This window comes from Typopeltis vanoorti, chromosome 6, assembly GCF_054136105.1.
Source record: "Typopeltis vanoorti isolate ZY-2024b chromosome 6, IOZ_Tvanoo_1.0, whole genome shotgun sequence".
NCBI lineage: Eukaryota > Metazoa > Arthropoda > Arachnida > Uropygi > Thelyphonidae > Typopeltis > Typopeltis vanoorti.
The window spans coordinates 98,970,020-98,982,696 of record NC_143554.1 but is presented as its reverse complement, the minus strand read 5'-3'; positions in this window follow the sequence as shown (position 1 = coordinate 98,982,696).

The window sequence follows — 12,677 nt, the reverse complement described above, 5'->3', positions numbered from 1 at the left end:
ATTTTGCAATATACTAAGTACCTCTGATTTCTTAACTTCAATTCTCACATTAGTTTTAATGTGAGGTAGCGGGGTTTTTTTCTCCCGGAAACTCTGGTTTTTCATCCCGCATACAGACAAATCGGCCCTTCAGAACACATGCAATTTACAGACATAGAATACCAGTTGTGGTGGTGGAGGTGGACGGTAGATGGCATTGATGGAGATGATTCATAGTAGAGGTTCGATGTGGTGGTTGAGACAGTTGTAGGTGTGTCCTCCTGCGATGAGTCTTCGGACTCCTTGGAGGTGTCAGGAATAATAATAATAATAATGAGTTATTTCTACAGGTACAGAGATATTCTCACTTGGGTGATAGACTTTTGAAAAGTGATCACGCAGTAACTTTACTATTACATCTGAATTGGTCACTTCGATACCATCAGCACCCACTAAGTTATCCTTCCGAAATCATTCTTCCTTTTACTTGCCACATAGCAGAAGAACTCTTTGGGATTACCCTTGATCTCCTTGGTTAAGGTCTTCTCATAATCTGATTTAACTTTTATTATTATGCTGGACCTTCCTATAAAGCCTTGATCAATAATATTAAGTAACTCTATAATTGCTTTAGTTGACATGTTACTGAGAAAATGATTATTCATTTTTCATTGCATAATCACCAAGGTAATTAAAATTGCAAAAAAAACTCATGGAAGCTGTCGTAATGGAGCTAATTACCCTTTAAGATATACACAATGGCTAGTAAATAACATTATGTTTGAATTTGAATAGAAATGAAAATGTTCAATGAATATGAGTGATTTTTATTTTTAGTACATTTTAAAAGTACAGTGAGTATATTTAAAAGGAAAGAGAAACAGAAGAGAACTTGCATTCAGTATGTCTGCAGTTTTGTTGAATACAAATCAGAATATTTTGCATACTTTGGTATCCTTGAGAGAACCTAAATTAGCTGAAATTTCTCTGAAAAACTACATTTACTGCAACTTGCGATTCCTTAATGCTCTTCTTAATAGCTTTAATGGAACACATGCACTAATATTAAAGTAACTTTCACAGCTTACACATTTAGCAAAAATTATGTAGAATTTATTCAGTTTATTTATTCTCACTATTGACATTAAGCACAGGGTTCTTTGAAACCAGACAAAACTTCTTCACTCCAGCAAGTTCAAATTCGATCATCTTTTCTTTGAAACATGAAATTCTATGAAATTGTCCAAACCTGAACCAATCAGACTATTTTCTAATATCCAAGTTTTTGGAAGTGATCACTATTAATTGTTCATAAGTTTTTTCCCCCTTTCAAAATAATTATTTTAAATATTTTTTTTTATCTACACAACTTGCTACAGTTGTTCCTTTGAACTCTAACAGTGTAATATCTTATATTTTAGCTGTGACTGAGCCACGAACTAATTTATGCGTATGATATATGGCTCATTATTTTGATTCATCTTTTGAATGTAGTTAATGGTGTATTTCCTTGACACTGTCCACATAATGTTGGATGAAATATATTGGAGCTTTTGAACAAATTCTGTATAATTTTTGTTACACATGTAAGCCATGAATGTTACTTTAATTAATGTTCTTCTGTTAACCACTGTACTGGCCTTGACATGTTTATACATCAGTAAATATAATGGATACAAAGGTTGTCTTTTAAAATTTAATAACATTGATACAAAGCATATATTATTTCATATACATATCATCCATATGACTGTTTGGGTGGTTAAGTCTTTTATCATGCTTTATTTTATTTTGTTTATTTTTATGTCTTTTATCATGTCCTACAAGAAAAATTTGTTCACAAGGAGTGAAGTTAGTGAATGTGGAGGCCACTCCATTGGAATTTTTATAAGTGCCTTTTCAGCATGAGCATGCTGGTCCCACAAAGAGGTTCAGTTTCACCTCCTGCAAAATGGACAAACTAGTCAAGAACATATGCGGTTAACAGATAAATATATATATCATCATCAGCAGCAGCAACCATTTCTAATCCACTGCTGGATGAAGGCCTTTCCAAGATTACTCAAACTGTCTGTCCATGGCTCTCCTTTCCCATGTCACTCCTGCAAATCTAATGATATCATCAATTCACTGTGATTTAGGTCGGCATTGTGGTCGTTTTTCCTCTCGTGTAATCCAATCCAGTACTTCTTTTGTCCATTGTTGATCTTGTCTTCAAGCAATATGCCCAGTCTATTCCCACTTGAGATGTTTTACTCTTCCTATGATGTCAAACACTTTAGTTTGATTTTTATCCACATATTCCTTTTGTGATCCAGTCTTGTAATGCCAAGCATACTCCTTTTCATACTAAATTGTGTTGTTCTTAATTTGAATATATATCATCATCATCATCAATTTCCTGACAACTACCCTCAAGGGGGGTGTACAGGATATGATAGTACTACATGAAAAATTTATGTCATTACTAACTTCCTATCTACAATTTTCCTCCAAATCAGTCTGTTACTTGTCAAGACTCCAACATTATCAGATCTTATATTTCTATTATCTAAGCACTTTGTACCGTATCAATCTACCTATATCTTGGTCTTCCTCTGGGGTCGTTTTTCTGCCAACCTGGCAGAGAACACTTCTTTTGCTAATCTTTCCTCGCCCATTCTGTTCAAGTGACCTTACCACCTGAGATTAGCTCTGCTAATACATTCCTGGATGCTGACAATGTCAAGTTCTTTCCTAATATCTTCATTTTTAATATGATATTGCCATTGATGCCATCTGTTCACGGCTTTAATTTTTCTCAGGACTCTCATATCTGCGGTCTCTAGTGTTTGATTAATGTGTTTTACTTCTGACCCTGCTCTCAGATCCATAAGTTAAAACTGGTTTGAACACTGTCTTGTATATAGCTAATTTAGTGTTCTGACTAATTTCTCTCTTATTCCATATGAATTTATTCAATTATTGATTCTGTTGTCTATTTCCATATTTAATTTACCATCTTCACTAAAAATCGTGCCTAAGTAGCTGAAATGTTTTACTTGTACCACAGGTTCCCCGTTCACAACGCAGTTGACATTTTCAACATTTCTACCTATTTTCATTGTCTTTGTCTTTTTAATGCTGACCTTCATACCATATCTATTATAACAGTTACTCAATTTAGTCAGGGAATCTTGCAAACTTGTAGCGGATTTACTTAGAAGTATAACATTGTCTGCATAAAGCAAAGAGCTGACATTGACATCTCCAATTCTGATATCATGTTTAATACCACTTTTCTTCATAATGTGTTCCATATAGATAACGAATAACAGAGGGGATAATGTACATCCTTGTCTCACACCAGATTTAACATTAAACAATCTTCCTGTACTTCCTTCAATTCTAACTGCTAGCTTACAACGCAAATAAAAACTAAGTATTGCTTGATATAATGCCCCATTGACACGATATACCTGTAGCGTATTGAATAGCTTCTCTCTTGGCACCTTGTCGTATGCCTTTTCCAGATCGACAAAACTTAAATACAGATCTTTGTTATATTCCCATGCTTTCTCAACCAATTGTCGTAAAGTGAAGATCTGATCCTGACGGCCTCTATTTGGCCTGAATCCAGCTTGTTCTTCACCAAGCTTTTCTTCCACAATTCTTCTCAACCGTTTCTCAAGTATACTTGCATAGATCTTGCCAGGAACACTCAGTAGGGAAATACTGCTGTAATTTTCACATTCAGTTTTATTTCCCTTTTTATATATGGGTACTATTAGAGCTCTACTCCAATCATCGAGAATTCGTCACTCTGTCCAGGCTTTCTGAACTGTGCAGTGCAGCCACTGTAAGACTTTTATACCACCATATTTCAGCATTTCTGGTCAAATATCATCTACTCCTGTTGCCTTTCAGATTTCAAGCCTTTGATGGCTTTTTCTACTTCAAGTATGGATATGTCTTCCTGACTGTATGCCTGTTGAGTGTTTTTTGCCACTGTGCTGTCACTGCTTGTTTCATTTAGCAAATTTTCAAAGTAATTACTCCATACTTCAAGGATATCATTTTCTTCCGTTTTCATGTCACCTTTATCATCTCTAACTCCTTTTACAGCACTCTTTCCTCCATTCCTAATCTTCTTCAACAACCTCCAGAATATTTTGCGACCTTCTTGATATTTATTTTCTATGTTCTTGCCAAAGTCCTCTCATGACTTTTGTTTAGCTTATTGATCTTTCGATCATAATTTTAACAACTTGATTATACTACAGTAACCAATCTATTTTTTTGAAAATTTTCATCTGGCTTTGATAGTAAAACTTTGTGGATGATTGGTAGTAGAGGTTTGGTGTAGCGGTGGAGACAGAGAGTTGTACAGTAGGTGGTATCCTCCTCCCGCAATTAGTCTTTGGACTCCTTGGAGGTGTCATGAATAATAATAATAAAAACAGATAGGGGAAGTAATCTTTTTTTTTTTTTTTTGTCAACTGATAGTTCAATGATTAACATTGATTAAGTTCAACAGATTATGCAATGATAGTTCCTTTAAAGAAGATTGGTTCAGTTTCATCCATAATTTTTTCCCTCCTTTGTGTATCTTCAATGTCTTCAGTTTCACCAAACTTCAAAATTATTGGCAAAATGTTTGTCCTTTAAAATGGCTTAGAAAAGCAGTTAATAAAAACATTTCTCTTGTTGTAGATATTTAAATTGTTATTTTGGTAAGATATCCTCATCTGTAAAAATCTACAAATGAAAAATAAGGGTTGATATGTTTATGGTAACATATCAGTTTGTTTTGCTAATTCAACATCTATGCAAGAGATTTAATTTTTTTTTTATATTGGCCACACACGAGAATCTGTGTCATGTGCAGGCAAGTGGTTATAGAAAAGAAAGAAATTTGTTATTGCGTTTCTTGAAGAGCTGAGAATTGTAATAATTGAGGAAAACAATATGCAAAAATGTGTTCCAAAGAGCGGAAGTACATGGAATGAAGGAGGATGATGAGAAGGTGGTTCAATAAGTTGAGTTGAACTGTACATTGGTGTTGACCAGCAGCTGCTTTTGTGTATGCACATCATTAGAGGAAAGTGGAGGAATGGTAGTGGTATGTTTAGTGGAACAGCATCCATGGAAATACTTATAGAAAAGAAATAATGTAACAACAGAGCATGGATGGAAAAGAGACTAAATGGAATCATTGAGATATGGAGGTGCACGGGGGGGTATCTATTAAGAGAATAAGTCTCTTCTCCACAATCACACATTCCAAGAGGTGGGGGGGGGTTAAAGACATCACCCTCAATGTGAGAACAGTATTATAAGGCAAGGTAGATTTCAGATTTATAGTGTCAAGAGTTGAGCAAGAAAAAAAATACCGTTTAGAAGGTATAAAAAAAGAATACCCAGCTTTTTGGAGACTAAAGAAGCCGTGGATATGATGTGCTTGTATCAGGATAGGCTAGATGTGAAAGCCAACCCAAGAAAAGAGATCCGATTCTGGTTGGCAGAATATTGTCAAAAGTTTAGGGATGTGAAGCATAATTTTTCTTCTGGAAGATGATACAAGATTGTGTTTTGATAACATTAAAACTCACCAGATTATCCTTGCCCACTTGATTACAAGGAGATCATTGTTTAAGGCACGGGTTAAAAGATCTTTGAGCTTGAATCACATTTTGTAAATGTCAAGACAAAAGCACTGATGTATAGGAGGAAGTGAGTAAGTGAAAGCATATAGCCATGGGAGTACCTCATCATCCACCATGGCCCACAATGGAACAGAGAAGAATCTGGTGATTCACTCCCCTGGTGTTGGAAGAATACTGTAAGATGGTAGCTTGGTAAAAATGCCATGATGCAAGACTCAATTAAATGCCACAGAAATATCAGGAGCAATCACTTGAGTTTCTCCAAACTCTTCTATAACTTGTGTCAAAAGATGAGTAAAATGAACTAGGCAATCTTCTGTGGAGCAAGAATGGCAGAATCAATGAATGTGATCACTAAGTAACTATTGAGTCTCTAAGCTGTGAAAAGTTGGCTATTGATGACTTTTACCATTATTTTCAAGAGTATTGAAGTCAGAGCAGTAAGGGGATAATTTGTTGACTTTGATCTCCCTTTTTTGCGAGTAGGTGTTGAATAAGACTTCTTTCCAAGCTGTTGAATCGTTGCCAGATGAGTATGATAGCCTGTAGAATCCATACAAGATGGGTGTTAGGTCTAGAACATAGTTGGAAGTTTATTTTGCACTTGGTTAGACAATAATAAATTTAGTTTAATCCTTTATCCAAGTGTAAGCAAACAAAGTTTGCACCTGAAAATATCTTAAGGACTAAGGTAAGGTGGTACAACACTTTGGCAACTTGCAGCAAAGGTGGACCAAGATCTCATCACACCTTGTCTCAGTATCTCCCATAATGCAAAGTACATCTCCTTGCGGACATGTATAATGGTATGCATTAAAGTAAGGGTGACTACCCAGACTAGTTTCGACCTTTATTGAGGCTTTTTCAGTGGGAGGCAGACCCAGAAGTGATGATAACAAGTCAGAAGCAATAGGAGAGGTCATATTTACCTATACGAGCTGCCAACAGGTGTACTACCTTATTATTAAATTACTCTGGATTTAGAGAAAGATGTTGGAAGTTTATTTTGCACTTGGTTAGACAATAATAAATTTAGTTTAATCCTTTATCCAAGTGTAAGCAAACAAAGTTTGTGCCTGAAAATATCTTCAGGACTGGGGTAAGGTGGTACAACACTTTGGCAACTTGCTAGCTCATCTGTATCCACCCTCATAGACTTCATTTTCCCTGACTGTGCACCTCATATACAAGTTTTTTATCCCTCAAATTCACTACAGATTTTAGTGAACTGCACATCATTTCTCTTATACAAGCTACATTTTTTGACTTTTACTGTCATGTTCCTTCTTAATTCATTTCTATTATATCTCAACACAGAACTTACAGTTTTTATTCTCTCACTTTTCTTTCATACCTTCTAGTAGCACTTTCATTCATCCTCCTCTCTCATTCAGATATTTATATTCAGAATAAATTTCGTTTAGTATATGATTTAAAATGGTAATAATTCAGATTATACAATTAACCCTGGAAACTATTTTCATAATAAGTATTTTTGTGTCATCTTTTAAATTTAAGACTTCAGTGAGGAGCAAAAGAGCCTCCCTAGTTTAGTCACTTTCAACAATTTCTTTAGTTGGAAAGACCTAAGTTCAAATCCCTTCTGGGGAACGAAAACCCTTTATCAGGGCTTTTCATCTCACGGTGTTTGCCAGTCTCACACAGAGGTGGAAGGGTTGTTCCTCCTAGAAACTTTTTTTTTTCATCTCACCAAACAGCAAACCAAACCTTATTCTATAGGAATAAGGATTAGCCTACCTTTCCCATCAGATCTGATTTCAAAAGCCTCCATAGTACGGTGTGAATTTATGCATAAGTGTAAAACAGAACAGAGTCAGCAAAATTTGTAGTGTATGAAATGAATTAACCATTATCCAATATTTATTCCAGTCATATTTCTTTAGTTATACGCAAAGCATTAAATAGAGACAAACTATCCTCTAAAGATATGCAGTATCACCTAAGAGTGATATTTACTAATTATGTGTATACCTTCACTGGATCTATATATAATGCTTTATTATTTTTGTACAACTGTGTTTGAATGAACAATATAATTCATACTCATATGTTGTTGTTAATAGCAAAGTATATACATAAATGATCCTTCCTTCCTGTTTTATGCATATGCTTTGATCATGCAGGCTTTTGAAACCAGATCCAAAGGAATGGGGGGGGGAGAGTATTCCTTATTCCCACAGCTGTGTCTGTAAATTGCATCTGTTATTCTGTCCAGTTTGCCTGTTTTTCAGGATAAAAAAACAGAAATTTTTATCCTGCTGCCTTGTATGATACTGGCTAACTCACTTTCATATGAAATGTTTTTCACATCCTAGACAGGATGGCATAAATGATAATAAATATTTTTCTGTGTTATATAAGCAATAATACTAACATTTATTGTTATATAAATGTTATTAATGCCACCAGTACAAAGATAACATTTATGTTATCTTTATACTGGTTGCATCATCAGGGTAATATAAATATATAAATAATCTACCAGAAACTAAAGCTAAACAAGATGCACTAAGGTTTGATTCGCAAAAATGATAATATAGTTCACTACGCCAGATGTTAATCTGACCTAATGCATATCATCCCATCTAAGTTAAACTGCCTTATGAGCAGATCGCATGTGCTATTTCATTTGAAATAATCAAGACGAAGCAGTATCTCATCATTGGCAGGTTATGAGTATTCCTGTATAGATACACAAAAAAAAATCACTTTCATTAAAAAGTCCAATGCATTCTTCCATTGAATTCTCCAATCAATTATGCTTGAAATTGGTGCTACAGGATAAACATCCATCCTATGTCACTCATATAGGCTGTTGTGGTCATCTAGATCCAACAGTATGGAATGCAGGCTGTATCCACACCATCCCTAAAGAAGATGAAAATCATCTGTCATCTGTTATCCATTGCCTTACCTTCTCCTCTCCAAAACTATATAAATGGTCATCACCAACCTGTGGTAAGAAGACAAAATAATTCCACTGTGAAGGAGGCTCCATGACAGAAGTTGCAAATCACAGGCTAGGCAGTACCTCAGGGGTGATGGTTTAGGTATTGAAGAAGTTGGTACAAGACAGAATTAATTTGCTTTTTTATAATAAAGTGACAGTTGGGTGTTTTGACTCCACTAGTCAGGTGACTAGTGGAGTGCCACAGGGATTAGTACTTGGTCCTCTGCTGTTTAATTTGTACATCAGTAATATAAGAAATTATTTAAGGCAAAATATTTAGTTGTTTACTTGGTGGTGCATAGTTAAGAGAGCAATAGTCAATGAAGATAATGTAAAGATCCTGCAGGATGACTTACACTGGCAGTATGCACAAAGGTATATGGCTGCCACTTTGGGATGAAAAGATCTCAAGCTATGTACAGTATCAATGGAACTGAATTGTAGGATCACGAGACCAGGGATTTAAGGATTATTGGATAGAGAGAGAGAGAGTTGAAATTTAGAGAACATATTGCAAAAGTTAGCATATAACTCAAAGACTCTTTGATTGTTTGACTAGATATCAAAGGAATAGCTTCTGCTGAACTTTTTAATCAATACCAGGCTACTCTAGAGCTTCATGCTTGCTCAAGCTCTTTTTCCTATATAATAATAACTTCTCTCACTAATCTTGATGCTCTCTGTAGTTTTCCATAGTTTCTATAGTTTTCCACTGATGACTGTATCATCGAATGAAGTGGCTCCATTCCTCTTCTTCATTCAAATGATTTCAGCTTCAAGATCTTCCATAAGCAATGTTTTAAACACTGATCTTCTTACTGTATATGTTTCAATGTGATAATCTGATGAACATCAGTGCTACCAAAACAGTCCTGTCTTATTTCTCATAAGAAAGATCTTACTTTACTGCCCCTTCCTTTTAATAATATGCTGACTTTCATCACTAGCCTTTCCTTGTACAAGCACATAAACTCATCCTTCAGAAAGCTTCATAACACTATTTCTGACCTACAGAACAGTGGCATCCCATGAAATTTTAAGTGTGTGTGGGGGGGGGGGGGTACTGCCTATACAAAATAAAATGTAAAAAATTATTTTTTTCCTAATCAGTAACCAATTTATTAATAAATAAATGTGTACATTTATTTATTAATAAATGTACACATGTACATTTATTAATGTACAAATGTACATTTATTTATTAATAAATTGATTACTAATTAGGAAAAAAATAATTTTTTACATTTTATTTTGTATAGGCAGCGCCCCATTTAAAATTTCACCGGCCACCACTGCTACAGAGCTAACATTATTTAAATGCAAAACTTCACAACCTTGTTTTCACATTTGGTATAGTGCACCAAAAACCTCTATCAATGCTTATTAAATGACTTGTCTTTCACAGACCTCAAGTTGCTTTTACATAATTGCTCTGTTTCTGCATTATGATTTTTCTGTAGGTATTTTCATTGTGCTACTCCACCATACTGGGAACGTCCACTTTCCTCTGTAAACATGTAAACATATCCGCAACTGCTGATCAACATCTAAGCAACTCGGCATCAAACTAAATTTCATCTTCTTTCAATTGATATACCATTGTGCTTTAGAACATTCTTTTATCATACTGTTTTTCCCAATGGACTACAGTCTCCAGTTTTCAATATGTCAACTGGATATATTGTTTATTCTTAACCACTTGACACTTTCTCAAACATGGCACCAGTATGCTTTAGGATGCACATCCTCCACATTTGGGAGAGATACATTACAAAAAGAAATAATAATAAACTGATCAGTATCCTTTGCAATTCTGGCAGTTACATGCATTTCTAGTTGACAATGTAAAGACAACTGCTGCCATCTTGTCTTCTTAGCCAGGACATATCATCTGCATGTATATATTATGGACTACACTTAATTTTTCTGCTACCTGGATAAAGGTAGCAGCACATGTTAATGATAGTTCTAGGAATTTTTATAAGTAGGAATACAATACTTTATAAAAAAAAACACTCAACCACAGAAAATGATGAACAGTAAAACTTGACTGACTATGATTTCCAAAAAGAAAGAAAAAAAGCAGAGCTAAATGAAACTTCAGTGCAGTTTCATTCCCCAAAGAAATAAGTGGCATACTCTTAGCTCTACCTTGTGAATAATGGTAGACAGCCAAGAGACCCTACCTGACCATGCCAGGTAGGGTCTCTTGGCTGGAATGCACCCTCACAATATGCTAGATCAGAGGCATGTTCCTAAACAATAATTAGCATTTATTATATGTAGCCATAATGTTCAATATTCGATTTTGTTGAGCCATGAGATTAAAGAATAAATGCTTGCCAAAGATCAGGTAACATTTGATCTAGTCATAATGTCCTTCCTCGTGGCAAATTACCCACCCGAAAAATCCTACCTCATCCCCTCTCATTTGTGATAATATTCCAGTTTCCTTTCAAGATCATATTTCTCTTCTTGTGCTGACTGTCACATCCAGTTTATCCTGGTACAAAGATATTACTCACATAGCCTCCTTAGTGTCTAAAAAGCTTGGTGTTCTTTTCCATTCTAAACATAACTTCCCTTCCTCTCAACTCTTAACACTATAAGTCTCAGAGCTTTGGTGCTCCACCCCAAATGTGGAGCACTTCTCTGAAAATTCTTGTTTATATTCAGAAGAGCAAAATCCACTTAATAGACTGCCATTCTCTCACAGATTCCCTTCAGTCACTTTATCATAGGTGCTCTATTTCAGCATGTGCCTTTTCTATAGGCGCTGTCATGGGCATGGCATTGTCCTCTGAATTGGCTACTGTCATGGGCATGGCATTGTCCTCTGAATTGGCTACTGTCATTCCTCCACTTTTTTCTAGCCATAGAAGAACTAGGGTAGCTTGGCCAACACCCATACACTGTCCAGCTTTGAACATACCGAACTTCTCATCAGTTTCCTTCATTCCAGCTACCTATATTCTTTGAAGCAATCTTCCCCCCATACTGTTTTTTACACTGAGTACAACCTCTCAGTCTTTAAGAAACATCAACAGGCTAAATTTCTCCTTAATCACTTGCCCGCACATGGCACTGTAGTGTGATAGGTTTTCTGACATTTTATGTCAGTCAACTTAAAAAAAAATTTTTTTTTTTTATTTTAGATGCATTAAGTATATCTTTCTTGCAGAATCTAGAGTACAATTGGAAAAGGCAATAAAAAGTTTAAATGAAGACTGCAGAACTTTTGGAATGAATGTCAATCTAACCAAACTAAAACAGTGAAAATAGGAAGAGATAAGAAAACGTTCAATAACTTAGAAAATCATGTACCTGAACAAGTAAAGCAATTTACATATCTTGGCAGTATCATTATTCATATTCTCGAAAACATAAAACCAGTAAAATACAGAGTTAACAAAGGATGGTCTAATATGAAGAAATTAAACATAATATGGAATAATAACAGCATTTCAAAAATCCACAAGCTAAGACTATAAAATCATTGTTATAACTACAACAATGTATGGAGCTGAAACATGGAGACTCAATCAGAAAGAAATGCAGAAAATGTAAGGTTTTAAAATTTGGAAAACAAAGATGGGATGCAGAATTTATGCTTGGTGAGAATATATTGTTGGAAGTAGAGGAAATAAGAGATCTGGGGGTGATAGTGGATAAGGATCTAAAATTTAGGGGACACATTGCCAAAATTGTGAAGACAACACAAAGACTTCTGGGAATGATGCGGAGGACACTGACATGTAGAAGTAGGGAGATACTTGTTCCAATGTATAAGGCTTTGATTAGGCCGCACTTGGACTATTGTGCCCAGATTTGGTCACCGGGTTTTCAGAAGGATGAAGAGATGTTGGAAAGGGTCCAAAGGCGAATGACTAAGGTAGTTTCTGACCTCTGGAATGTTGAGTATGAGGAAAGATTGAAAAGATGTAATTTGCAGAGTCTCGTGGAGAGAAGGAAGAGGGGAGATATGATAGAGACCTACAAGTTGGTAAGGGGTTGTTATAGGATCAATGGTGGAGAAGTTCTACAGAGAATAGTGGGAGATCAGGGGAGAACCAGAGTCATCC